This window comes from Ostrinia nubilalis, chromosome W, assembly GCF_963855985.1.
Source record: "Ostrinia nubilalis chromosome W, ilOstNubi1.1, whole genome shotgun sequence".
Taxonomy (NCBI): domain Eukaryota; kingdom Metazoa; phylum Arthropoda; class Insecta; order Lepidoptera; family Crambidae; genus Ostrinia; species Ostrinia nubilalis.
This window is the reverse complement of record NC_087118.1, coordinates 11,350,472-11,356,556: the sequence shown is the minus strand read 5'-3', so window position 1 is coordinate 11,356,556 and position 6,085 is coordinate 11,350,472. Positions and strand designations below refer to the sequence as shown.

Below are 6,085 nucleotides of genomic sequence, written 5' to 3'. Positions count from 1 at the left end.
CGGATATACGACCCAGATTATGGGAAAAATCCGAAATGTCAGAAAATCAAGATGGCGGCGGCGTGGGCGGCCATTTTGTTTTTGTGTTGTTGTGTGTCTTGTCAAGAGGTGTCGCTTGGGTGACAAAATTTCCCCAGTGTTGCCATACTTTGAGAGATTTGGTCCAAAAAACTGGTAGAAATAACGACTTCCGGTCAAAAATTTGGATGACGCCTCCTGGAAAGGGGTTGTGCAAATGACATTTGACCATTTTCATCTCGATCACCTGGCAACACTGGAAGTTATGGGGAAAAGTATTTTTTGCGACATGGGTGTCTTTTAAAGTTAAGGACGGACAGAAGGAGTTATGGCAGAAAAAGTCTGAAAATGGAGTTTAGTCGGTTATACGACCCACATTATAGGAAAAATCCGAAATATCAGAAAATCAAAATGGCGACCGAGTGCGCGGCCATTTTGTAAAAAGTTTCAGATTTTTTATTTTTCCAATGCTTTTTTCGGGTAGTTGGTAACATCTGGGAAAGTCGAATTGTATGTGTGTTTTGTCAAGAGGTGTCGCTTGGGTAAAGAAGTTTCACCAGTGTTGCCATATTTTGGGAGATTTGGTCAAAAAAAATTAAAAAATATAAATAATGAGTTCCGGTCAAAAATTTGAATGTGAACTCGTGCAAAGTAATCCTAAAAAGGTTATTTGACCATTTTCTTCTCGATCACCTGGCAACACTGGAAGCTATGAGAAAGAGTATTTTTTGCGACATGGGTAGGTATCTTTATAGTTAAGGTACGGTCAGATGGAGATATGGCAGAAAAAAACTAAAAATGGTGTTTGGTCAGTTATATGACCCTAATTATTAGAAAAATAAAAAATCATGGCAAATCAAGATGGCGGCGGAGCAAGCGGCCAATTGGTAAAAAGTTTCATTTTTCTGATTTTTAAAATGCATTATTAGGGTAGTTGGCAATATTCGCGTTCATGTGTCTTGTCAAGAGGTATCGCTTGGGTAAAGAAATTTTTGCAATGTTGCCATATTGTTGGAGATTTGGTCCTTATATTTTATGAAAGAAATGGAAATAATGACTTCCGGTGATGATTTTTTTTACTGAAACGTGTGCAAATAAGTGAAACTAATGACATTTGACCATTTTTATCTCGATGACCTGGCAACACTTGGAGTTACGGGATTACACAATTTTTGGACATGAGGTTTTTAAGGCATTGCTGTTCGGAACTCGGTAAACTTAGAGAAAAAGTAAAAATGGGGTTCGGTGCGGAAAGTAGTCCAGATCAAAGAAAAAATACAAAATTTTGAAAATCCAAGATGGCCGCCAAGCTGTCAATCGCTTTCGTAACCGAACTAAATTCTCAATACAAATTGTATACAGGAGCTTACTAAGGCGAGACCCAAGGCCGAACGATAGTTCAAAGAACGAAAATCGTCACACTGAAAACCAGCGTCGTGGCCTCCCTCACCGGGGGCCACGGAATATGCTGAGTGGAGTCCATTGCGATGGACATCGCTGTGCGACAGGGTGGCACTGCTCAGTTTACTTTCACTTTCATTGTATGTTTTATGTCACCTTTTTTTTTTTTATGCATAACAAGGCAGGTATTTGACCACAATCGCACCTGATGTTAAGTGGGATGGACCTATGTCTTATTTACTTTTTTTTCTATTATTTACATCTTTTGTCTTCTGTGATGTCCATGGCAATAAATGTTTCTTTCTTTCTTTCCATAAATTTAATTTTAATATTTAAGACAGGACTGCAGCCCAGTGTTATAAGAATATTACTTGCGCATATAGCAGCTATTTCCACAAAGTTTGATTGCTATCTAAAAAGAAATATCAGTTAGGAGAAAAATTTCGAATGGAAAATGTCCACAGGAAATTAAATCGATTTCTTAAAAAATTTTAGTATTGTTAGTTAGGAGGTATTGCCACTTTACCATTGGTATGTATTCTAATCAGTGTTGTTCTTGATACGGCAATTGCCGTAATATACGGCATTTAGGCCTCTTAGGCACCATAAATACGGTATACGGCAGCACTTCCATTACCGTATCAAAATATACGGCAATTGATTAAGGTAGAGTTTTATGAGTTTTTCGTGAGTTTTAGTAAACAAAAAAAATATTTCATTTAATGGAACGCACCAACTTGTAACCCATATAAAAGAAACGTCAACATAATTCAACCAAATGCAACCTTATCTCCGAGATGTTAATGTCTAAAATCGTTTGGTCTTCATTTTGGTAGATTCTTCACTTTAAATTCGGGTCGGTTCTAGGACTAAACTATTTATTCAAAACCTTTATAAGTGAAGAATAAGTTTAAAAGTAGTAAGTATACGCATAGTACATAATACATCATTTGTATTTTTTTTATTTAAACCTTCCAAATAAACATTTTGCACAATACGGCAATTTTTCTTAGTTTTCCTTAAAAATACGGCAATTTTAGAATTAGAATACGGCAACCCTAAATTTGTCAGGAACAACACTGATTCTAATCATGCCGACAAAGTAATAAAACAAAATTTAAAAAAATATTTTTTAGGGTAGCTTCCCTATATAGTGGGGATTTTTTTTTTCATTTTCTACCCCATCTGTGGGGTATCGTTGGATAGGTCTTTTATAATGGCTTAGGGGTTTCTAAGACTATTTTTTTATTTAAACGGATCCCGTATATTAAAGTAGCACTTTATTGAAGCCAATTTTTGTTCGAGTAACTTAGGGCGTCCCCCCATTAAAAGTGTTAAGATGAAGTACTAATTGCTTGCTTCAGAAATATATTGCGGTAACGACGGGTAACTACGGAACCCTACACTGCGCGTGGCACGACACGCACTCGGTTAACTGGTTTATATCTATAGATTAGAGGGCAGTGCGTTTAATTACACTAAGGGTAGTTTCACAGGACGGCTCCGGAGGTACCAGTGGCGAGTGGTGGAGGCTGTCTAGGCATAGTGACTGCGACATTGGGTAGCATGGTCATTTGCCAACCGGATGACACTAGCATTGACGGGCTACGGGTCATAATACCGCTCCAGAAAGCCCACTTAGGTAGGTAACGACCATTTTCTGCCGGCTGTAGTCTTCCACATGACCAATCAACTTCTTCATCCCTTGCTCTTTTAATAGGCCTCGAACAGTGACCACCAGGACAATACATTCATGCCGCACACTGAAAGCCGAAGGCGTAATGACGTTTTCCTTGTGTGAGACCGAATAGGGACCGCTGACGAATGTTTGAGGCACACGCCAATACTCCTGGTAATGTCCCGCGTTCTCAATTCATAATGGTCCTACCCATCTGGCAGGGTGATAAGCCCCACCACATGGGAGCAGCCCTTGTGGGTAGTTATATTCTACACATTTTTATAGATTTTAATTCTTATTATTTCTCAAGCAAGAATCAGTAACTTGTACATAGGTTATATAGGTACTTGTGCGAGGTAACGAGCGCGCATTATGAAATAACTAGCGGCCTCCCGCGACTTCGTACGCGTGGATCTCGTTTTACCCCCTTTACCGAAATTTCTTTCAGCCATCTCACTAACTTTTGTGTGTTATAAATTGTAGTTATTAATTAAATAAATAAATATTATTGGATATACAGGGTGGAATTTTGTAAAGCCACCTAGAGGGAAAGTTTTTTTTTATGCTAGACAAGGCAGGTATTTGACCGCAATCGCACCTGGTGTTAAGTGAGATGCAGTCTAGGATGGTACATATCAGTAAATACTCATAATACTGTAGATAGAAAATTTTACTGAAAGAAAACATTTCTTTGTTTTTGAAAAGAAAGAGAATTGCATTGAAAGATTTTCGAAAATTGTCCACCATACCATACAATGTATTCTGTACATAAATAAAATAATTTAAGATTTCATGGTTTTCATTTCATTTGCTTTATCAAGTTTGTTAAAGAGATTTCATCCTTATACTTAACCCTAACAATTGATGCAATAAAAATACAGGTTTTAATTTTTAATAGATTTCAGTTGGTTTGATTCTGGGTGTGGCAAGAAAATGTTTGTAAATCTTTGAATGTAGTTCTATTTCTTTTCAAAAATAAAGGAATGTTTTCTTTGAGAAAAAAGTTCTATCTACAATATTAAAAGTACTTTCCCTCCAGGTGGCATTATAAAATTCCATCCTGTATTGCGCCATCCAGTCCCAAAATAATTTTTAAAAATATAAATAACAGGAAGGACTTACTAAAGTACTTACTCGTATTATTATGACATTTGTTGAAACTAAATGTGGTAAGTATTGCCTACTTACTGCTAAATTAAGTTAGTTAGTGTTATAGTACTTCATTACACAAAGAAAACTAATAATTTCTAAGAAAAAATCTGGATATGAAAAACCTACACACAGCAAAATTCCGACAGTAAGAAGGATAAAAGTATTTACTTAATAACTTATTTGATGCATTTAGCTGCATACCATGCCTGTAAAAGTAAGATTTTATGCACAAGAGCCAAACAAACAAGTTTAAGCTTGTAAAGAACTTCCAAACCTATTATTATGTAGAATAAGTTCTTAAAAGTGACATAGTATTTAAAAGTTTTCATCTATTTTTATTTATGAAAATAGCCTTGTCTCCGTCTGTATCATTACCATCAAAATATTACTATTATCTTGAACTCCATTAACATTGATGATTGATTGATACTTTATTATAGTATATTTACTTAGTTCAGTTGATAACATTCCTATATCATTTTTATCTCAACTTATTAGATATTTAATATTAATTAAAACCCAATGAATTTTAAAACACTCATTTATTAAGAAGGCTTATTTAAAGATAATAATCAATTTATGTTCAATTAAATATTTTGGAATTATGAACAGTTTACTTTGGTTTGTTAAGATTTTATTAATTTTCATTAAATATTGGTTTTCCGGGACAAGTTGTACATCATTATTGATCACTTTAACATCTGAAAAGTAAAATATATAACTTTAATTAAATTGATAGATATTGTGCTTACATTTTGTTGTAAACATTAAGGCTCAGTTGCATTACCTAACTTTGACCGTTACTTTAACGATAACTGGTGTTTTCTGAATGAAGTTTGATAGATTTTTGATGTTTGTTAAAGTAAGATGGTGCAACCGAGCCTTATAGTTAAACAATTCATCAAAACTGTACAATACTTTTAGAGTGCAAGAGTAAAAAACATTCATCCTCAAAAAACTTTGACCTCGTAAATATTATTGAATAATTAATAGTGCCATCAATTATCAAACGTTTCATAGTTATCATCAAGCATTACCTTACGCTGCAATCACCATTCTCTTTATTTTACACGGGCAAAATATGCATAGAGTTAACGTAACAGTATCACATTGAAAACTCAGATATTGTTGCAATATTGTACAAGGCTTCTGTTACTATTATTTTTAAGATCACTTGTTTCAGCTATACACTACTACTTTTTTATCACCGGAAAATTTTTAACAGGTTATGTAGAAATGTGTGAAAATTATAAAGTAAAAAAAAAAATTACATTTTTATAAAGTTAATTTTTTTATTAAATTTTCTTTAGTCCCTATATTTTACGCGTCACAGCTGGGCCACTCCGCTGCTCGTTCATTCAGTAGAGTAGTCGTACGCGCTCGCACATTGATCTGTCTGTCTCGCTCACGCCTTGACCACGCTTCCAGTGTTATTATTACTAATTTAGACCATTACAATGCAACATTTCAACTAATTTCAAGTAATTTTGAGTTGTAATAAGTGTTTCATTACACTTACGTACTTCTTTACGTGGTATTCTGACTGTTAACACTAATTGTAAGTTAATAATACAATGAAATACCTACCTACTGTGAATACGTTACGAATACACACCAATGTGTCGTTACGAGGCTACTACGACTTTAAAAGAAATATGTAATTCAAAGATCTGCCAAAACAGCGGCTTTCAGTGTTATCATCACAGAATAATAATAATGTATTACTTAGCTACCTATCTTAGGCTATTTTTATTGCAACATTTCAAGTAGGTAATTAGAATTGTAATTGAACGCAGGGCAAAGGACGAAAACAGTAATTTAGTAATTACGTAATAC

The 6,085-nt window shown here is 34.7% G+C and overlaps 1 long non-coding RNA gene across 1 annotated transcript; it reads right to left on the bottom strand.

Annotated features, from left to right (window-relative positions):
• Window positions 1-4,774: 4,774 nt before the first annotated feature.
• LOC135086291 (uncharacterized) lies at window positions 4,775-5,431 on the bottom strand. The gene is made up of 2 exons (XR_010260385.1): window positions 5,287-5,431; window positions 4,775-4,950 (listed from the first exon to the last, which is right to left on the bottom strand). It is a non-coding gene; the product is annotated as an uncharacterized LOC135086291 (long non-coding RNA).
• Window positions 5,432-6,085: the final 654 nt, after the last annotated feature.